Source organism: Schistocerca cancellata, chromosome 8 (genome assembly GCF_023864275.1).
Source record: "Schistocerca cancellata isolate TAMUIC-IGC-003103 chromosome 8, iqSchCanc2.1, whole genome shotgun sequence".
Lineage (NCBI taxonomy): Eukaryota > Metazoa > Arthropoda > Insecta > Orthoptera > Acrididae > Schistocerca > Schistocerca cancellata.
In genome coordinates, this window is record NC_064633.1 from 79,128,890 (window position 1) to 79,152,766 (window position 23,877).

At 43.4% G+C, this 23,877-nt stretch overlaps 1 protein-coding gene across 1 annotated transcript in view; it reads right to left on the reverse strand.

Annotated features, from left to right (window-relative positions):
- Window positions 1–23,877, reverse strand: part of LOC126094444 (fibrillin-2-like) — a 354,361-nt gene that overhangs the window by 167,743 nt on the left and 162,741 nt on the right. The gene's annotated exons all lie outside the window — the stretch shown is intronic.

A 23,877-nucleotide genomic window follows, 5' to 3' on the forward strand; every position in this document is an offset into this window, starting at 1 on the left:
TGTGTATCACTTTATAAGAGATAACTGTGTCACCCACCAGTACTCTTAGATTATTAGCAATATAATCTTTGGAGATATTAACATACATTAGCAATAGTACTCCTAAACTACATATAGTAGTTCACATATGGTCAGGAACAGCTTGCACTCAGGAGCGAACTCGTGGTAAGTTGGATTCATGAGAGTGGATAAGCAATTTGTGTGAATATAAAAATCTTCAAAGATGTTGTGGAACTTTATGTCTGAATTTACAATGAGACCTCAAAATTAAACCTAGTATTGTTATTCTCTCTGCATATTAAGGTACCATTAGTTCTATTACAGAACACAGTCATCATGTCGCATAATGTCTCTGTCAACAGTCTGCAATATATACATGAAAGATTTGCTGAAGGGATCCCATTATAAAGGACCACAATGACCTCAAATGCCTGTTTAAATCATCAAATGCATCCCAGTCTCTAAACTGAACCCTTCTTTCACAAACTCTTGCTGTCCCTATATATTTATCACAGGACACAAATCCAACAATCCCCCTCATCTTATTGTGGCTGATTCTCGTGTCCTTACTGGAAAGGACTTCACTCTATCCTGCCAGTACTTTTAGTTCATTGCCCACAAACCACTTTCCTTTTTTTTAAAATATCAACTACTTTCTTGTCCAATAACCACCAGGCTCCGCAATTATAACAGCCACCTCCTCATACAGCCAACATCTTCCATACACAAAATCTCCTTGTATCTGAACAGTACTTTTCCCATCTATATCTTCATCTACAACAACTTTTCCCTTGAAGGCAAATATTTTAACAAATTTGTGCCACTGACATGGGCATTTTCTTAGTACTTTAACATCCTCACCAACTGACACTTCACCTAGAGGAATCATTCCCACTAATCCAAAAATGTGATATCCTCATCTATTTCATATTTAATGGTGACACTATTAAATCCAAGCCCATGACCAAAGTATCCTGCCCTCATTCATTCAGAACATCAATGCTTTCTCTCCAACTGATTATGTTTGGCTCTCTCTGGTCAGCAACTTCCCTCACAATTATATTATTGCAGAAGAAGCTGATTAGCACAATCACCATGGTGTAGTGGTTATGATACGAGACTTTTGCATGGAGGGTCGTGAGTTCACAACTCACGTGAACTGTAAAATTTGAGTTTCTATATTCGGTTCAAGTACATTCTGCCAACTTCAGAACATGATGACCAAATTGTAGAAGAAATGTATAATGACATAGAGAGAATAATGGACGAAAATAAAAAACGCTGCAAAATAGTAATGGGAGAATGGAACGCCATTGTGGGAAAAGGGAAAGAGGGAAACGTAGTAGGCAGTCATGGTCTTCGAAAGAGAAATAATAGAGGTGAATGGCTAATTGACTTCTGCAGGGAAAGGCAGCTGATAGCGGCAAACACATGGTTCAAGAACCACAAGAGGAGGCTCTACACTTGGAAATCACGAGGGGATAAATACAGAAACAAAATTGATTTTATACTGGTAAAAGAAAGATATAGGAATGGAACCAAGAAGGTGCACACATTATCAGGTGCAGATATTAATAGCGACCAAAACTTACTTATGGCAGAAATAGAAATAAGAATGAAAAAACTGAAGACGGTGACCATGGTGAAGAAGTGGGATCTACAGGAGATTAGATTCAACAAAGAACAAATTACAGAAATGCTGTCTCGGGAGTTTCTAAACACATTACGAGACAAAGAACCACCTGATAATGCCAATGAGTACTGGAATATGCTGAAAGAAGGAATCATTAAAGCAGGGCAGCAAAATGTAGGATATGTAAAAGGGAAAAGGTCAAAAAACCCATGGGTCGCACAAGAAATGATTTCCAAGATGGAGGAGAGAAGAAAATTGAAAAACAAGAGCACTGAAGATGCAAGAAAGATATACTGAAGGTTAAATAATGAACTGCGAAGAGAAACAGAGCAGGCTCCTGAAAAAAATGGCTAAATGAGGAATGTGATGAAATTGAAGAACTGGACAGGAAAGGAAGATACGACCTACTATACAACAGAGTAAAGACTATGACATGGGAACAAAACAGAGCAGGAAGTTCTACTATGGAAATTTTGAGTAAAGACGAAGAGGTAGTGTACAAAGATCGGGACGATGTTCTCCATAGAGGGGAAGAATATCTAAAAGAGCCATATGACACAAATAGCAAACCACAAACTCTGGAACTTGAATCACACAACAGTGTAAGTGATGACGAGAAAGGACCAACCATCATAATGGAAGAAGTAAAGTCTGCCATAGTTGCAATGAAAAATGGCAAAGCGGTAGGTACAGATACGATACCAGGAGAAATATTAAAATGCTTGAACCAAGATGGAATAAGAGAAATATTGAGATTATGTAATAAACTATATGACAGTGGTGAATGGCCTAAGGACTTTCTGACAACAGTAATGATTCCATTACCGAAAAAACAAGGAACCAGGAAATGCAGCGAGCACAGGACAATCAGCCTCATTTCACATGCTGCCAAAGTATTGTTAAGAATAATTAATAAAAGACTTGAAAAAGTAATGGAGGAGAATCTTGGCGAGGAGCAGTTTGGCTTTAGATGGAATACGGGCACAAGAGATGCAATAGGGCTCCTACAAATCTTGGGAGAAAGGTTTACTGAAAAAGGAAGAGACCTATATATGTGCTTCATTGATCTAGAAAAGGCATTTGACAATGTGGTTTGGGACAAGCTTGTGACTATAATGAGAGAAAAGAGAGTGGACTGGAAAACCAGAAGACTTGTAAACTCATTATATCTTAATCAAAAAGTTTCAATTAAAATGAGAGGAGAAAGTAGAAACTAGATCGGACTAGGAAAAGGAGTAAGACTCTTTTCAACCTCTACTTGGAAAATATGATTGACCAATGCTCATCAGATGACAAAGGCGTAGGAATTGGAGGAATAAGAGTAGTATGTTTGAGGTTTGCTGATGACATGGTCCTCCTAGCCACAGGGGAAAAAGAATTACAGGATTTGGTGGACGCCATTGAAACTAATGGAAAAAAATACGGAATGAAAATTAACACAAATAAAACAAAAGTATTGGCACTGGGAGGAAATAAGGAAATAAAAATAATGCTGAATGGAGAAATACTAGAACAGGTGCAAAATTTTAAGTATCTTGGAAGCAGGATAGACACCGACTGGAAGTGCACCACAGAAATTAAAACAAGGATAGCAATGGCAAAAGAGGCGTTTTATAAGAAAAGGAGAATTTTCTGCAGCGATCTGGACAGAGAACTCAGGAAGAGACTCATAAAATGTTTTGTGTGGAGTGTTCTTCCATATGGCACAGAAACATGGACTATGAGGAAGAAAGACAGAGAAAGGCTGCAGGCTTTTGAGATCTGGACTTGGCGGAGGATGGAAAGAATAAGTTGGATGGACAGAGTAAAAAATGAAGAGGTATTGAGAAGAGTGGGAGAGAAAAGACAGTTACTAGATGTAATAAAGAGAAGAAAAAGAAATTGGATTGGGCATACACTCCTGGAAATGGAAAAAAGAACACATTGACACCGGTGTGTCAGACCCACCATACTTGCTCCGGACACTGCGAGAGGGCTGTAAAAGCAATGATCACACGCACGGCACAGCGGACACACCAGGAACCACGGTGTGGGCCGTCGAATGGCGCTAGCTGCGCAGCATTTGTGCACCGCCGCCGTCAGTGTCAGCCAGTTTGCCGTGGCATACGGAGCTCCATCGCAGTCTTTAACACTGGTAGCATGCCGCGACAGCGTGGACGTGAACCGTATGTGCAGTTGACGGACTTTGAGTGAGGGCGTATAGTGAGCATGCGGGAGGCCGGGTGGACGTACCGCCGAATTGCTCAACACGTGGGGCGTGAGGTCTCCACAGTGCATCGATGTTGTCGCCAGTGGTCGGCGGAAGGTGCACGTACCCGTCGACCTGGGACCGGACCGCAGCGACGCACGGATGCACGCCAAGACCGTAGGATCCTACGCAGTGCCGTAGGGGACCGCACCGCCACTTCCCAGCAAATTAGGGACACTGTTGCTCCTGGGGTATCGGCGAGGACCATTCGCAATCGTCTCCATGAAGCTGGGCTACGGTCCCGCACACCGTTAGGCCGTCTTCCGCTCACGCCCCAACATCGTGCAGCCCGCCTCCAGTGGTGTCGCGACAGGCGTGAATGGAGGGACGAATGGAGACGTGTCGTCTTCAGCGATGAGAGTCGCTTCTGCCTTGGTGCCAATGATGGTCGTATGCGTGTTTGGCGCCGTGCAGGTGAGCGCCACAATCAGGACTGCATACGACCGAGGCACACAGGGCCAACACCCGGCATCATGGTGTGGGGAGCGATCTCCTACACTGGCCGTACACCACTGGTGATCGTCGAGGGGACACTGAATAGTGCACGGTACATCCAAACCGTCATCGAACCCATCGTTCTACCATTCCTAGACCGGCAAGGGAACTTGCTGTTCCAACAGGACAATGCACGTCGGCATGTATCCCGTGCCACCCAACGTGCTCTAGAAGGTGTAAGTCAACTACCCTGGCCAGCAAGATCTCCGGATCTGTCCCCCATTGAGCATGTTTGGGACTGGATGAAGCGTCGTCTCACGCGGTCTGCACGTCCAGCACGAACGCTGGTCCAACTGAGGCACCAGGTGGAAATGGCATGGCAAGCCGTTCCACAGGACTACATCCAGCATCTCTACGATCGTCTCCATGGGAGAATAGCAGCCTGCATTGCTGCGAAAGGTGGATATACACTGTACTAGTGCCGACATTGTGCATGCTCTGTTGCCTGTGTCTATGTGCCTGTGGTTCTGTCAGTGTGATCATGTGATGTATCTGACCCCAGGAATGTGTCAATAAAGTTTCCCCTTCCTGGGACAATGAATTCACGGTGTTCTTATTTCAATTTCCAGGAGTGTATATTAAGAAAGAATGACGGACTGATAAAAAAAGTTTTAGAAGGTTATGTAGAAGGGAAAAAGAAGCGAGGAAGGAAGAGATTCCAGATACTGGATGACGTGATGGACGGTACAATATACAGCAGCCTTAAGAAGGAAGCAATAGATCGCAGAAAATGGAGAGGCCAAGGACCTGCTAATATAGCAGATAACTGATGATGATGATGATGACATTCTAGAAGTATCCAAAAATGTCAAGAATCATTGCACTGGAATGTTCTGTAACTGTATATATACCGTATGTGTTCCAGCAGAAGGCAGTTCGCTCCACGCTCTTGTATGTGAATGTGGTGAATGAACCTTTGATAAGTGAAGTTAGTGTTCATCATTCATCTAATTACACCTTCTTCTACATGACATTATTCTGGTGGGGGCGCTTGGGTATTGGACCTTGTGATAGAGCACATTATCGATGACACAGTGGTTCCCATCAGGCCACGACAGAGCCACCGTTTACATGGCGAGAAACCAGAGTTCAAGCCATATTCAACAGATCGCAATCTATAGGTGACAGAACAAGAACAGGACGTTATGATGACAGCAACTGCGTGTCACCACATGAGACATCCTTCCAGGTTCTCTGGTGATGATGGCCAAGATCCAAACAAGTGGCTGAAGGTATATGAGTGTATAGCCAAATTTAACAAATGGGATGACACCGTGTGTTTGGCTAACATATTTTTCTACTTGGGGGGCACTGCCCAGCAATGGTATGAGAACAATGAGGAGAAGTTCACAAGCTGTGAAGTATACCAGGAGGAACTGCGCAAATATTTCGACGACACATAACGACAGATGTGCAAGGCTGAAGATAAATTAAAGTGCAGGGCACAGCACCCAGGAGAAACTACAGCATCCTACATTCAAGATGTTGTGGAGCTGTGTAAAATAATGGATCCTAGAACGAAGGAGGAAGATAAGGTTGCACATCACATGAAGGGTGTTGCTGAGGACATGTATCAAGCCCTACTCCTGAAGGAGGTTTTGACAGCAGACGACTTCATAAAATGGTGCCAGTGTATCAAGACAATGCATAAAAAAAGAATTACACGCAAGAAATTTGAATGGCTTCCAAATGTCGTATCAATGTCTATGATGGAGGAAAGAAATGATTTCACAAGTATTCTTCATCAGATAGTGAGAGAGGAAGTTGAGAAGGCAATGGATTGCACGATGAGCAAAAAACTGAGATGCTTCCAGAGGTCATAAGGGAGGAAGCAGAACAGACACTGAACAAAATCTCTTGTCCTTCATTTCCCTTTAAAACGGTGAAAATGTTGAGACCCAGGCAAAGTTATGTTCCTACAATGCCACATGAGGAAACTGTTTGGGGATGAAGGAATACTGGCGTCTGGAGGACCCAGGATAACCAACCAGTATGTTTAAACTGTGGACGACTGGGACATGTGGTGCACTATTGTCACGAAAGGTGGCGGATATTTGATGATGCCCATGAAAGAAGACAGGCAGACCAATCTTAGGCGACACCAATTACGGGATGCACAAGAAAATGTGGGTGCAGGATGACGTAGATCACGATCGCCGCAAGCTACCGTATTTACTCGAATCTAAGCCGCACTTTTTTCCGGTTTTTGTAATCCAAAAAACCGCCTGTGGCTTGGAATCGAGTGCAAAGTAAGCGGAAGTTCTGAAAAATGTTGGTAGGTGCCGCCACAACTAAGTTCTGCTGTCGAATATATGTAGTGCTACACAGGCATGCTTTGCAGGCACAAAGATAAATACTGGTGCCAAAACCTCTGCATCAGCAAATAAATTAAAAAAAAAGAGGAATGGAAGATGAGCTTTTTTCTCCGCCCCGAGTTTCGAACACTGCATTTTCATACATTATTCAACGAAGTAAATACAAATTCCATTTTGTTCATCTTCGAATGTAGCAGCATTTCAATGTACTACGAAAATCCGACTGGCAAGACTGTTTGGGATGTTTGTCAATATGGCCAACTCTACGTTCTGAATTTTTTCCTACCTGTGAGAAGAGATGGTTGCTAATAGGAACTTTTATCTATTGTGAATCGCATGCAGTATTTTCTTCACCATAAGAATAATACGACTATAAACATTTTGCCATGTATTGTTTCGTGTTTGCTCATTTAAATCCTGTCTGCCTAATAAACTACAAACTAGAGTGAAACAACAGCAAACGCGGAAGACTATACATATCATGTCATGTTTATATTCGTATTATTCTTATGCCTAATAGTGGTACAGTCAGAAATGAAGCACGGCAATTGACTAGATTTTTAAAACTAAGATGACTCTCATTTCTTTGTAGAATTTAATGTACTACAGAGCCATCTGTAAAGATTTTCAAACGGAGAAAAATTTTCGCTAAACTCTCGTTCAGAACATCTTCTATCATACGCAGTCTATTATTTGGTTCTTGTTGATCATTATCGAAGAAAGCAGCAGTGTACGTAACAACAAACAGCAGTCTCTTGCCATTGTTTCGCTAATGAGACGATTCCTCTCTTTCGTTTTTTAATTGTAAGTGGCGGTAGCGTGCACAAAAGCAAGCCATGCCGCGAGCGGCGACAGGTTGTAAACACACATTATAAGAATGCGACAAACAATCCATGACACAGTACAGTAATGCATTTTCAGCTTAGAGTGACGTAAACACCTATAACAAAGAGAATGGCACTTATTAGATAAAAAAAAAAAAAAAAAAAAAGGAAGGGTACCCGTGTAAATACAGACGGAGCGCCTGACGCATAGCAATGGCTACCTGGTAAAGCTTAACTGCTAAGCTTACAATTCGAACCAAACTACTGTAGCTGTATCGTCATTCATTCGACCTCAATTGTGTCTCATATTACAATGGACCAACTTTGTTTCGATTTAGAGGTGTAGCCTAAGACTTTTCTCTCACCTTGAATTTCGAGTCTCAAATTTCAAGTGTGGCCTAGATTCGGGAAAATTTTTTTTCCTTGACTTCGAGTCTCATTTTTCAGGTGCAGCTTAGATTCGAGTGCGGCTTAGATTCGAGTAAATATGGTAGCCACTGGAGAAGACGCTCCCCAACACGCTGATCAAGGTCTCCATCACCGTTTAGAAGCTCCAGCCGATCTCCTAGCCACCGCAACCTGGAAAACTAAAGCATGCGACCTTCCTTGGAGGTGAGGCCGCTGAAGAGAAAAATCCTCCGCCTTCGATCACTACAAAAATGATAGAAAACTATGTTGATATACTCATGGATGGCCACCCAGCCCAAGCTCTTGTGGACTCTGGAGCATCATATTCAGTCATTTCGGAGAAGTACCATCGCCAGCTGCAGAAAACCACATTCGTCAACAACAAAACATCTCTGCTGAAGGTGGCTAACGGGAAATATGTAAAACCTACAGAAAGATGTACCATTCGTCTGGGTATAAGTGGCCATACACAGCCCTTAGAATTCATCATCTTACAAGAGTGTAGTCATGATGTCATTCTTGGATGGGACTTTTTGAAAGCTTCTCAGGCCGTTGTGGTTGTGGTCGTTCGAAGATTATGCTAGATGAGATGAGAGACTGTGGACAGGAAGATGCGCATCTGAGTGTGTGGAGACTGTGTGGTGGATGACATGATCATTCCTACAGTCAGCACTAGAAAGGTAGCTGTCATGTGTCATGCCATGCATCAACCCATGGATCTTGTAGTGGAATGTAAGAGAATCATACCACTGAAGAATAACTCGGGCATCCCAGTCTCTGTCATCTCGTTTAAGAACGAATTCAGTGAATTGTAGATAGTTAATTGTTGCCGAGAACTGCAGATCCTTCTAAGACACATATGTGTAGCAAACACTGAGCCGTTAATTGCCGAACAGCTGAGTCATGCCAAGTCTGTGGGCACTATCGCTACGAGACAAGATCTTCCAGCTCGACTATCACCAGATCTCACTAAGGAACAACAGAAGAAGCTACTTGACATTCTTCAAGAGTTCTCTGAATGCTCCACTCCAACAAATCAATGGTGAAGCACCGAATTAGCACTGGAGACCATCAGAGCCAGAGAGCGTATCGTGTGTCAGCAACAGAACATTGAATAATTCGTGATGAGGTAGAGAAAATGATGAAGAACGACATCATTCAGCCTTTGCAGAGTCCAAGTTCGTCACCAGTGGTTCTCATCAGGAAGAAGGATGGTAGCTGGCACTTTTGTGTTGATTACAGGAAGCTTAATAAGATAACTAAAAAGGACGTTTACCCCTTCCACGAACTGGCAATACACTAGATTGTCTGAAGGGGGCTAAGTTTTTCTCAACCAAGGACAAGTACTTGGGATACTGTAAAATTGAAGTAGATGAGGCTGATCTTGAAAAAACTGCATTCATTACCCCTGAGGGCCTGTTTGAGTTTAAGGTAATGCTGTTTGGTTTGTGTAATGCACCAGCAACCTTTGAACGGATGATAGATAATCTTCTGTCACCTGAAGAGGACGCTGTGTCTTTGTCATTTAGATGACATTATAGTGTTCTCAGACATTTGATAAACACGTAAAAAAGACTGAGGGCCGTTCTTAAGTGTCTCCAACAAAGTGGTCTGAGACTTAATCCAAGAAAGTGTCTCTTTGGAGCAAAAGAAATCAAAATACTTGGACACCTTGTGTCAAACGAAGGTGTGCGGCCAGACCCAGAAAAGGTGAGATCTACAACGGAATTTCCTATTCCTAAAAGTATTAGAGATAAGCTTCCTCGGATTTTGTTCTTATTACCATCGTTTTACCAAAGACTTTTGTATCAAAGCCTGGCCACTCCAAGAGTTGTTAAAAGCCAATGCTAAATTTATGTGGGATGGTGCCTCAACAAGACTCTTTCGATGTGCTGCGAAAAGCTCTGACGACTGACCCTGTACTTGGTCTGTATGATGAGAAAGCACCTACAGAACTACACACAGATGCCAGTTGGGATCAGTGCTGTTCTGGTGCAAATTTCGAATGGAAAAGAGCCTATGCTTCTAGGACACTTACAAAACCTGAGAGAATCTACTCAACTACAGAAAGAGAATGTCTCGCTGTGATGTGGGCCATGTGCAAATTTTGACTTTATCTCTATGGAAGGCCATTCACAGTTGTTACAGACCATCATTCACTTTGTTGGTTGACAGGTCTTAAGGATCCAACAGGCCGACTCGCCTGGTGGGCACTACATCTTCAAGAGTATGACATTACCATAGTGTGCAAAAGTGGAAGAAAACGCCAAGATGACGACTGTCTCTCACGAAACCCTGTGCAAGACCATCAAGACTTTGATGAAGATAGTGACTGTCTTGCTGCACTCCAGGATCTCTCTGCTGAGCAGAAGGATGCCAAGATATCTCAAATTATGCTTGCCGGAAATCGGTCAGAGGATGTGAAAGGACAATTTAACTTAGTTTAAGGTTGTTGTTCTGGTCTTCAGTCCCGAGACTGGTTTGATGCAGCTCTCCATGCTACTCTATCCTGTGCAAGCTTCTTCATCTCCCAGTACCTACTGCAACCTACATCCTTCTGAATCTGCTTAGTGTATTCATCTCTTGGTCTCCCCCTACGATTTTTACCCTCCACACTGCCCTCCAATACTAAATTGGTGATCCCTTGATGCCTCAGAACATGTCCTACCAACCGATCCCTTCTTCTGGTCAAGTTGTGCCACAAACTTCTCTTCTCCCCAATCCTATTCAATACTTCCGCATTAGTTATGTGATCTACCCATCTAATCTTCAGCATTCTTCTGTAGCACCACATTTTGAAAGCTTCTATTCTCTTCTTGTCCAAACTATTAACTGTCCATGTTTCACTTCCATACATGGCTACACACCATACAATTACTTTCAGAAATGACTTCCTGACACTTAAATCTATACTCGATGTTAACAAATTTCTCTTCTTCAGAAACGCTTTCCTTGCCATTGCCAGTCTACATTTTATATCCTCTCTACTTCGACCATCATCAGTTATTTTGCTCCCCAAATAGCAAAACTCATTTACTACTTTAAGTGTCTCATTTCCTAATCTAATACCCTCAACATCACCCGACTTAATTCGACTACATTCCATTATCCTCATTTTGCTTTTGTTGATGTTCATCTTATATCCTCCCTTCAAGACACCCTCCATTCCGTTCAAATGCTCTTCCAAGTCCTTTGCTGTCTCTGACAGAATTACAATGTCATCGGCGAACCTCAAAGTTTTTATTTCTTCTCCATGGATTTTAATATCTACTTCGAATTTTTCTTTTGTTTCCTTTACTACTTGCTCAATATACAGATTGAATAACATCGGGGATACAACCCTGTCTTACTCCCTTCCCAACCACTGCTTCCCTTTCATGTCCCTCGACTCTTATAACTGCCATCTGGTTTCTGTACAAATTGTAAATAGCCTTTCGCTCCCTGTATTTTACCCCTGCCATCTTCAGAATTTGAAAGAGAGTATTCCAGTCAACATTGTCAAAAGCTTTCGCTAAGTCTACAAATGCTAGAAACGTAGGTTTGCCTTTCCTTAATCTTTCTTCTAAGATAAGTCGTAAGGTCAGTATTGCCTCATGTGTTCCAGTATTTCTACGGAATCCAAACTGATCTTCCCCGAGGTCGGCTTCTACTAGTTTTTCCATTCGTCTGTAAAGAATTCATGTTAGTATTTTGCAGCTGTGGCTTATTAAACTGATTGTTCGGTAAATTTCACATCTGTCAACACCTGCTTTCTTTGGGATTGGAATTATTATAGTCTTGAAGTCTGAGGGTATTTCACCTGTTTCATACATCTTGCTCACCAGATGGTAGAGTTTTGTCAGGACTGGCTCTCCCAAGGCCATCAGTAGTGCCAATGGAATGTTGTCTACTCCGGGGGCCTTGTTTCGACTCAGGTCTTTCAGTGCTCGGTCGAACTCTTCCCGCAGTATCGTATCTCCCATTTCATCTTCGTCTACATCCTCTTCCATTTCCATAATATTGTCCTCAAGTACATCGCCCTTGTATAGACCCTCTATATACTCCTTCCACCTTTCTGCTTTCCCTTCTTTGCTTAGAACTGGGTTTCCATCTGAGCTCTTGATGTTCATACAAGTGTTTCTCTTATCTCCAAAGGTCTCTTTAATTTTCCTGTAGGCAGTATCTATCTTACCCCTGATGAGATAAGCCTCTACATCCTTACATTTGTCCTCTAGCCATCCCTGCTTAGCCATTTTGCACTTCCTGTTGATCTTATTTTTGAGACATTTGTATTCCTTTTTGCCTGCTTCATTTACTGCATTTTTATATTTTCTCCTTTCATCAATTAAATTCAATATTTCTTCTGTTACCCAAGGATTTCTACTAGCTCTCGTCTTTTTACCTACTTGATCCTCTGCTGCCTTCACTACTTCATCCCTCAAAGCTACCCATTCTTCTTCTGTATTTCTTTCCCCCATTTCTGTCGATTGTTCTCTTATGCTCTCCCTGAAACTCTGCACAACCTCTGGTTCTTTCAGTTTATCCAGGTCCCATCTCCTTAAATTCCCACCTTTTTGCAGTTTCTTCAGTTTTAAACTACAGGTCATAACCAATAGACTGTGGTTGAGTCCACATCTGCCCCTGGAAATGTCTTACAATTTAAAACCTGGTTCCTAAATCTCTGTCTTACCATTATATAATCTATCTGATACCTTTTAGTATCTCCAGGGTTCTTCCATGTATACAACCTTCTATCATTTTAAGGTAGTAAGGATTTATTGAGACATACGATAGGATCCGCAAGAGATTTTTCTGGCCAGGTTTATTTAGGAGTGTCCACACACAGTTCGTCAGAAACCACCTGGCTGACTCATACTAATTCCACCAGCCAAAACACCTTTCCAGCATGTTGGGATTGACCTCCTCAGACGATTTCCAACATCTGCTAGTGAAAATAGATGGATTATTGTTTGCACTGATTATCTGACATGCTATGCCATTGCAAAAGCCATGAAAACAGCCGAAGCATTCGAGGTAGCCAAATTCATTGTGAAAGACATTGTATTAAAACACGGTGGCGCAAGGCGTTAATTATGGATTGAGGGAAAGTTTTTCAATCGAATCTCGTGCCAGAGATAAACCGTTTGTGCAACATTACTCATCACATCACGACTGCCTACATCTACATCTACATCTACATGTTTACTCTGCAGTTCACACTTAAGTGCCTGGCAGAGGGTTCATTGAACCATTTTCATACTACTACTCTACCATTCCACTCTCGAAGGCACATGGGAAAAGGGAACACCTAAATCTTTCCGTTCGAGCTCTGATTTCTCTTAGTTTATTAGGATGATCATTTCTCCCTACCTAGGTGGGCGTCAACAAAATATTTACACATTCTGAAGAGAAAGTTGGTGACTGAAATTTCGACGGGCTTACTGAATGCCTTAATAAGACCTTGACCGACATGCTATCAATGTTCATCAATGTTGAGCAGAGCAACTGGGATGACATGCTACCTTTCGTGACATTTGCCAACAACACCGCCAAACAAGACACCACAGGATTTATGCCAATTTTCCTGGTGCATGGGTGTGAGGTGACTACAACGATGGACACTGTTTCCATTATATCCCGATGATGTAGACAACGACTACATCAGCCAGGTGTTAACCAGAGCAGAGGAAGCTCGGCAGTTAGCTCAACTCCACATGCTGCAAGCTCAAGAAAATGATCGCCGAAGGTATGACGCGAGCCACCGCCCTGCTGTCTACCAGCCTGGTGTCCTCGTCTGGGTCTTCACTCCTGTTCAGAAGGTTGGTCTCTTTGAGAAGCTCCTCAGGCGCTACTTTGGACAATATAAGGTTGTAAAACAGTTGTCTGATGGTACTTATGAAGTTGAAGATTTCGACCCCGACACAAGACGACGAAAGATCAGAGATATGGTCCACGTCCTTCAAATGAAGTCTTATAAGGATCCTGCAACCCAGGGTAAATTCGAAGCTCCAGCGACAGGCAACAAGTGGAAAGGTGACAAAGTGCATAGTGGCAAAGGAAGTTCTAAGAAGATCATCGCCAGGGTGAACATCAGTCGTTGGGAGTTGGAGTATGCAGGACCGATGACTCATTCCGGGACTAGGACGGCATAACGCCGAGACGCTGTTCTCTTAAGAAAGGAGCAATGTTGCAGAAGAAGCTGAGTAGCATAGTCACTGTGGTGTAGTAGTTACTAGACTGTTGCATGGAGGGTTGTGAGTTCAAAACTCACCTGAACTGCAAAATTTTAATTTCTATATTCGGTTCGAGTACATTCTAGAAGCATCCACAAATTTCAAGAATCATTGTACTGGAATGTTCTGTAACTGTTTCTATACCGTACGTGTTCTGACCGGAGGCAGTTTGCTCCGCGCTCTTGTATGTGCAAGTGCTCAATAAACCTTCGTTAAGTGAAGTTAGTGTTTGTCATTCATCTAATTACCCCTTCTTTTACTAGACAATATAAGAACACCTGTCCACATTAAAACAACAAAACATCATCAAAACCTCCATTTGATAGTTGACATCTTTTAAACACCAAAAAACATCACCCCACAGTCTAGGCACCAGTCACACCATATCTCTTGTGACAAGTACTCCCTTTCCCAATATGTTAAAGTCATTGTCAAAGCTTTCATTGACAGACAATAAACCTTAAAATCTGATATACAAACAGGCCATAGTTCAATATCCTTCCATGCCACCTGCACTAGCAGGATACAAATATTCACCAAACAAGGGGGCACTTTGGTGAAACACGGAAGACATCAGCAGTATGAATCTTCATATTTAGTGCTGCCATAACTTCACTACTGAGATCACCAACCCCCTTCTTTTTGCAAGAGCCTTTTTTGGAAACAAATCAGAGATGCAACTAGATCAATAAAATTACTCAAAGAAATTAGATGAGCTCATAAAAAGAAATGTTAATTCATCTAGTCTCTGGACTAGAAATGTAAAACCACAACATGGTTCAATGGTTCAATCTTTCAAGAAATACAATATGAGTTATTAACTGATTGCACAAAAGACTTATAAATAACAACAAAATCTCGGGACTTTGTTAGATACAAATTTATGCCAGAGAAGCCATGCATACTTGGAAGATGAATGATGCAGTATTATCTGTGGCATTATTATAGCACAGATAAAATATAAAACTGAATTATATAGTAACAAATGAAGATTTCTAGCAGACTGAGACATATCTTGAATTTAACAAGCAGTAGCCTTAATCATTTTGCTATCTGAATATGTCTCCATATCCAACACAAATCTTCTTTGTGGACATTTCCTCTCATTGTTTCCGAACTTACAGCCAGAGATTACCCCATGAGATATGTGGGAACAGCATCGTGGGGGAGGACAGTGGTTTACCGTCCCACAAGCAGTACAGATCAATTGAAATGGAATCGCTGAAATGAAATGAATACACCAATAGCGATGAAATTTGTAAAGCATCAGTGACAAGGAAAGCTGCAGTCTGGCCAGCAAGTTTGGTCGTACAGCCTAATGGTTAGGATGATGCCTCGCAATAAGCAAGAATATGGGTTTGTGTTCTTGACTAGTCTAAAATTTTAATCACATTTAAAGTTCAAAATTTCAGATTGATCTTCTCTGACATCACTTCATGGCATTGAATCTTTACTGATTTCATTCCCATTGGCTGCATTCATTTAATTTAGGTGACTGTCATTCAACTGAAAAAAGAAAGCTAAGTGAAGCTTCTTAATTATATATAAGGTGTTAAAAAGGAGTTGAATACTTTGAGATGTGGTAGTGTTCATCAAAACATGAAAAATAAGTCCAATAAACAGGGTCTGGAAATGCATACTTTCTAAGGTAAGTTCGATACACACTGGTCTGGAAATGCATACTTTCTGCAATAAACACATGTATACAGGTGGTGTTCCACATGACGTCCATTCATGACAATTCACCCCTCTGCCCACCAGCCTAAGGAGTGACCCACCCTTTGAAGTACACCCAGTTACTGTTGTACCTGCTGGCATACATTGAAGATACAACCATGTAGTGTCCATGCATTGCTGGCTGGCATGTTGTAGACCAATTCCTTCAAGTGTCCCCATATAACCAAAAGTCTAGGGGATTGAGGTCTGAGGAATGAGGAGGCCAATGACCCCACCCCCCTCCCCTCCAATGGTCCCAAAATGTCTGTGTCAGATGTTCGCACATGTTGTGACGAAAGTGTTTTGGTGCATCATCATGCATGAACCACATTTGTATGCATTGCTGCAATGGCACAACTTCCAGCAAGGTAGGGAATACAGTAAATAAAGGGCTGCAGTTAAGTTTGTGGTAGCACATATGGCCCTATTAATCTATCACCAAGAACACCTGCCCATATGCTGATTGAGAATCGGTGCTGATGCCCACTTTCCTGAATTTCTTGGATATTTACATCTGCCCAGACATGCTAGTTATGGAAATTCACACCATCTCTTGTGAACTCTGCCTCATCAGTAAATAAAATCTTGAATGTGAGTAGTGGATCGGTAGCACACTTCTACAACAGCCATTGACCGAACTGCTATCTGCTATGACGATTCTGCAGTCTCAGGGCCTGAACGTGCTGTATATGATATGGGTACAGCAATTGTTCATGAAATATCCCCCAGATAGGAGAGTAAGATATGCCTTGTTCTGCTGCTAAGGTCACACGTTGATCCCGGGGGTGTCTTCCACTGAACGTAGCACACACTAATCCATATCACGCATGCGGACTGTGAGGGCCTTCCACTGTCAAGTCTGCTGAGGTGCAAGGGTACCTGTGTCCCTCAGAGGCTGGGAAAGTCTACCAAACAGTTTATCAGAGAGCACTATGCACTGTTGATATTTTTCAGAGTTGAGGGCAAGTGCTCACATGCTACATTCATTTGCTAAACCATCTATCTGAATTCTATCTATCTAAACTATCATATCTGCCATTTCACTTGTTGAGTAGCAAGCTTTCATTGCTATCAACTGGTGGAAGGGAGAAAATCTAAATATACTGCACAATTAATACGTAAAAACAGTGAACACATAAGTGAAACTGCACTTGGAAGAAGGTAAGACACCATGATAGGTAACAAGGGTTGACAGTACTGTACAAGACACATAAACATGACAAAAACTAGCGTAACCTACAACACAACTCGAACCACACAGCTGACTGCAGACCACCTAATGGTAGGTAGCGTACTGTGAGTAAGATATCGCAATATCCCGCCGACACATTTGATGGAGCACCAATACAACGAGTGCACTAATATCCACAACCAAGTGTGGCACAGCCCTTCCTGAAGATGGTATCTGTTCTGTTCTTTAGGGCACACACACACAGATATATATATATGTGTGGATGGATATGTGTGGGTGTGCGAGTGTATACCCGTCCCTTTTTCCCCCTAAGGTAAGTCTTTCCGCTCCCGGGACTGGAATGACTCCTTACCCTCTCCCTTAAAACCCACATCATTTCGTCTTTCCCTCTCCTTCCCTCTTTCCTGATGAGGCAACAGTTTGTTGCGAAAGCTTGAATTTTGTGTGTATGTTTGTGTTCGTTTGTGTGTCTGTCGACCTGCCAGCACTTTCAATTGGTAAGTCACATCATCTTTGTTTTTAGGTATATTTTTTCTTCGTGGAATGTTTCCTTCTATTATATATATATATATATATATATATATATATATATATATATATATATATATATATATATATATATATATACACACTTAAAAACAAAGATGATGTGACTTACCAAATGAAAGTGCTGGCAGGTCGACAGACACACAAACGAACACAAACATACACACAAAATTCAAGCTTTCGCAACAAACTGTTGCTTCATCAGGAAAGAGGGAAGGAGAGGGAAAGACGAAAGGATGTGGGTTTTAAGGGAGAGGGTAAGGAGTCATTCCAGTCCCGGGAGCGGAAAGACTTACCTTAGGGGGAAAAAAGGACGGGTATACACTCGCACACACATATCCATCCACACATATACAGACACAAGCAGACATATTTAAAGACAAAGAGTTTGGGCAGAGATGTCAGTCGAGGCAGAAGTGCAGAGGCAAAGATGTTGTTGAATGACAGGTGAGGTATGAGTGGCGGCAACTTGAAATTAGCGGAGATTGAGGCCTGGTGGATAACGGGAAGAGAGGATATATTGAAGAGCAAGTTCCCATCTCCGGAGTTCGGATAGGTTGGTGTTAGTAGGAAGTATCCAGATAACCCGGACGGTGTAACACTGCGCCAAGATGTGCTGGTCGTGCACCAAGGCATGTTTAGCCACAGGGTGATCCTCATTACCAACAAACACTGTCTGCCTGTGTCCATTCATGCGAATGGACAGTTTGTTGCTGGTCATTCCCACATAGAATGCATCACAGTGTAGGCAGGTCAGTTGGTAGATCACGTGGGTGCTTTCACACGTGGCTCTGCCTTTGATTGTGTACACCTTCCGGGTTACAGGACTGGAGTAGGTGGTGGTGGGAGGGTGCATGGGACAGGTTTTACACCGGGGGCGGTTACAAGGGTAGGAGCCAGAGGGTAGGGAAGGTGGTTTGGGGATTTCATAGGGATGAACTAAGAGGTTACGAAGGTTAGGTGGACGGCGGAAAGACACTCTTGGTGGAGTGGGGAGGATTTCATGTAGGATGGATCTCATTTCAGGGCAGGATTTGAGGAAGTCGTAAACCTGCTGGAGAGCCACATTCAGAATCTGATCCAGTCCCGGAAAGTATCCTGTCACAAGTGGGGCACTTTTGTGGTTCTTCTGTGGGAGGTTCTGGGTTTGAGAGGATGAGGAAGTGGCTCTGGTTATTTGCTTCTGTACCAGGTCGGGAGGGTAGTTGCGGGATGCGAAAGCTGTTGTCAGGTTGTTGGTGTAATGCTTCAGGGATTCCGGACTGGAGCAGATTCGTTTGCCACGAAGACCTAGGCTGTAGGGAAGGGACCGTTTGATGTGGAATGGGTGGCAGCTGTCGTAATGGAGGTACTGTTGCTTGTTGGTGGGTTTGATGTGGACGGATGTGTGAAGCTGGCCATTGGACAGGTGAAGGTCAACATCAAGGAAAGTGGCATGGGATTTGGAGTAGGACCAGGTGAATCTGATGGAACCAAAGGAGTTGAGGTTGGAGAGGAAATTCTGGAGTTCTTCTTCACTGTGAGTCCAGATCATGAAGATGTCATCAATAAATCTGTACCAAACTTTGGGTTGGCAGGCCTGGGTAACCAAGAAGGCTTCCTCTAAGCGACCCATGAATAGGTTGGCGTACGAGGGGGCCTCCTGGTACCCATGGCTGTTCCCTTTAATTGTTGGTATGTCTGGTTTTCAAAAGTGAAGAAGTTGTGGGTCAGGATGAAGCTGGCTAAGGTAATGAGGAAAGAGGTTTTAGGTAGGGTGGCAGGTGATCGGCGTGAAAGGAAGTGCTCCATCGCAGCGAGGCCCTGGACGTGCGGGATATTTGTGTATAAGGAAGTGGCATCAATGGTTACAAGGATGGTTTATGGGGGTAACGGATTGGGTAAGGATTCCAGGCGTTCGAGAAAGTGGTTGGTGTCTTTGATGAAGGATGGGAGACTGCATGTAATGGGTTGAAGGTGTTGATCTACGTAGGCAGAGATACGTTCTGTGGGGGCTTGGTAACCAGCTACAATGGGGCGGCCGGGATGATTGGGTTTGTGAATTTTAGGAAGAAGGTAGAAGGTAGGGGTGCGGGGTATCGGTGGGGTCAGGAGGTTGATGGAGTCAGGTGAAAGGTTTTGTAGGGGGCCTAAGGTTCTGAGGATTCCTTGAAGCTCTGCCTGGACATCAGGAATGGGATTACCTTGGCAAACTTTGTATGTGGTGTTGTCTGAAAGCTGACGCAGTCCCTCAGCCACATACTCCCGACGATCAAGTACCACGGTCGTGGAACCCTTGTCCGCCGGAAGAATGACGATGGACCGGTCAGCCTTCAGATCACGGATAGCCTGGGCTTCAGCAGTGGTGATGTTGGGAGTAGGATACTAACACCAACCTATCCGAACTCCGGAGATGGGAACTTGCTCTTCAATATATCTTCTCTTCCCGTTATCCACCAGGCCTCAATCTCCGCTAATTTCAAGTTGCCGCCACTCATACCTCACCTGTCATTCAACAACATCTTTGCCTCTGCACTTCTGCCTCGACTGACATCTCTGCCCAAACTCTTTGTCTTTAAATATGTCTGCTTGTGTCTGTATATGTGTGGATGGATATGTGTGTGTGTGTGCGAGTGTATACCCGTCCTTTTTTCCCCCCTAAGGTAAGTCTTTCCGCTCCCGGGACTGGAATGACTCCTTACCCTCTCCCTTAAAACCCACATCCTTTCGTCTTTCCCTCTCCTTCCCTCTTTCCTGATGAGGCAACAGTTTGTTGCGAAAGCTTGAATTTTGTGTGTATGTTTGTGTTCGTTTGTGTGTCTGTCGACCTGCCAGCACTTTCATTTGGTAAGTCACATCATCTTTGTTTTTAAGTATATTTTTCCTTTGTGGAATGTTTCCTTGTATTATAACCATATATATATATATATATATATATATATATATATTTAAAAAGAAAGATGATGAGACCTACCAAATAAAAGCGCTGGCAGGTCGATAGACACACAAACAAACACAAACATACACACAAAATCTAGCTTTCGCAACCAACGGTTGCCTCGTCAGGAAAGAGTGAAGGAGAAGGAAAGACAAAAGGATATGGGTTTTAAGGGAGAGGGTAAGGAGTCATTCCAATCCCGGGAGCGGAAAGACTTACCTTAGGGGGAAAAAGGACAGGTATACACTCGCACACACACACATATCCATCCACACATACAAGACACAAGCAGACATATATATTTAAAAAGAAAGATGATGAGACTTACCAAACAAAAGCGCTGGCAGGTCGATAGACACACAAACAAACACAAACATACACACAAAAATCTAGCTTTCGCAACCAACGGTTGCCTCGTCAGGAAAGAGGGAAGGAGAAGGAAAGACAAAAGGATATGGGTTTTAAGGGAGAGTGTAAGGAGTCATGTCTGCTTGTGTCTGTGTATATGCGGATGGATATGTGTGTGTGTGCGAGTGTATACCTATCCTTTTTTTCCCCTAAGGTAAGTCTTTCCGCTCCCGGGATTGGAATGACTCCTTACACTCTCCCTTAAAACCCATATCCTTTTGTCTTTCCTTCTCCTTCCCTCTTTCCTGACGAGGCAACCGTTGGTTGCGAAAGCTAGATTTTTGTGTGTATGTTTGTGTTTGTTTGTGTGTCTATCGACCTGCCAGCACTTTTGTTTGGTAAGTCTCATCATCTTTCTTTTTAAATATATTTTTCCCACGTGGAATGTTTCCCTCTATATATATATATATATATATATATATTTAAAAAGAAAGATGATGAGACTTACCAAACAAAAGCGCTGGCAGGTCGATAGACACACAGACAAACACAAACATACACACAAAATCTAGCTTTCGCAACCAATGGTTGCCTCGTCAGGAAAGAGGGAAGGAGAGGGAAAGACAAAAGGATTTGGGTTTTAAGGGAGAGGGTAAGGAGTCATTCCAATCCCGGGAGCGGAAAGACTTACCTTAGGGGGAAAAAAGGACAGGTATACACTCGCACACACACACATATCCATCCTCATATACACAGACACAAGCAGACAAATGTCTGCTTGTGTCTGTGTATATGAGGATGGATATGTGTGTGTGTGCGAGTGTATACCTGTCCTTTTTTCCCTCCTTTTTTCCCCCTAAGGTAAGTCTTTCCGCTCCCGGGATTGGAATGACTCCTTACCCTCTCCCTTAAAACCCAAATCCTTTTGTCTTTCCCTCTCCTTCCCTCTTTCCTGGCGAGGCAACCATTGGTTGCGAAAGCTAGATTTTGTGTGTATGTTTGTGTTTGTCTGTGTGTCTATCGACCTGCCAGCGCTTTTGTTTGGTAAGTCTCATCATCTTTCTTTTTAAATATATTTTTCCCACGTGGAACGTTTCCCTCTATTATATATATATATATATATATATAGACACACACAACAAACGGTTGCTTCACCAGGAAAGAGGGAAGGAGAGGGAAAGACAAAAGGATGTGGGTTTTAAGGGAGAGGGTAAGGAGTCATTCCAATCCCGGGAACGGACAGACTTAACCTTAGGGGGGGAAAAAGGACGGGTATACACTCGAACACACACACATATCCATCCACACATATACAGACACAAGCAGACATATACAGAGGCAAAGAGTTTGGGCAGTGATGTCAGTCGAGGCGGAAGTGCAGAGGCAAAGATGTTGTTGTTGAATGACAGGTGAGGTATGAGTGGCGGCAACTTGAAATTAGTGGAGATTGAGGCCTGGTGGATAACGGGAAGAGAGGATATATTGAAGAGCAAGTTCCCATCTCCGGAGTTCGGATAGGTTGGTGTTAGTGGGAAGTATCCAGATAACCCGGACGGTGTAACACTGTGCCAAGATGTGCTGGCCGTGCACCAAGGCATGTTTAGCCACAGGGTGATCCTCATTACCAACAAACACTGTCTGCCTGTGTCCATTCATGCGAATGGACAGTTTGTTGCTGGTCATTCCCACATAGAATGCGTCACAGTGTAGGCAGGTCAGTTGGTAGATCACGTGGGTGCTTTCACATGTGGCTCTGCCTTTGATCGTGTACACCCTCCGGGTTACAGGACTGGAGTAGGTGGTGGTGGGAGGGTCCATGGGACTGGTTTTATACCGGGGCAGTTACAAGGGCAGGAGTCAGAGGGTAGGGAAGGTGGTTTGGGGTTTTCATAGGGTTGAACTAAGAGGTTACGAAGATTAGGTGGACGGCGGAAAGACACTCTTGGTGGAGTGGGGAGGATTTCATGAAGGATGGATTTCATTTCAAATGGCTCTGAGCACTATGCGACTTAACTTCTGAGGTCACCAGTCGCTTACAACTTAGAACTAATTAAACCTAACTAACCTAAGGACATCACACACATCCATGCCCAAGGCAGGATCGAACCTCCGACCGTAGCGGTCACCCGGTTCCAGACTGTAGCGCCTAGAACCGCACGGCCACTCCGGCCAGGTGTTTGAGAAAGTGGTTGGTGTCTTTGATGAAGGATGTGAGACTGCATGTAATGGGTTGAAGGTGTTGATCTATGTAGGCAGAGATACGTTTTGTGGGGGCTTGGTAACCAGCTACAATGGGGCGGCCGGGATGATTGGGTTTGTGAATTTTAGGAAGTGGGTAGAAGGTAGGGGTGCGGGGTGTCGGTGGGGTCATGAGGTTGATGGAGTCAGGTGAAAGGTTTTGTAGGGGGCCTATGGTTCTTAGGATTCCTTGAAGCTCTGCCTGGACATCAGGAATGGGATTAACTTGGCAAACTTTGTATGTGGTGTTGTCTGAAAGCTGACCAGTCCCTCAGCCACATACTCCCGACGATCAAGTACCACGGTCGTGGAACCCTTGTCCGCCGGAAGAATGGCTGTGGATCGGTCAGCCTTCAGATCACTTCAGCAGTGGTGATGTTGGGAGTAGCATTAAGGTTTTTTAAGAAGGATTGAGAGGCAAGGCTGGAGGTGAGAAATTCCTGGAAGGTTTGGAGAGGGTGATTTTGAGGAAGACGGAGGACGGATTGATCCAGGCAGGGTTCAATTTGGATAGTGTCTTGAGGAGTTGGATCATTAGGAGTAGGATTAGGATCATTTTTCTTTGTGGCAAAGTGATATTTCCAGCAGAGAGTACGAGTGTAGGACAGTAAATCGTTGACGAGGGCTGTTTGGTTGAATCTGGGAGTAGGGCTGAACGTGAGGCCTTTGGATAGGACAGAGGTTTTGGATTGGGAGAGAGGTTTGGAGGAAAGGTTAACTACTGAATTGGGGTGTTGTGGTTCCAGATTGTGTTGAGTAGAATTTTGAGGTTTTGGGGGGAGTGG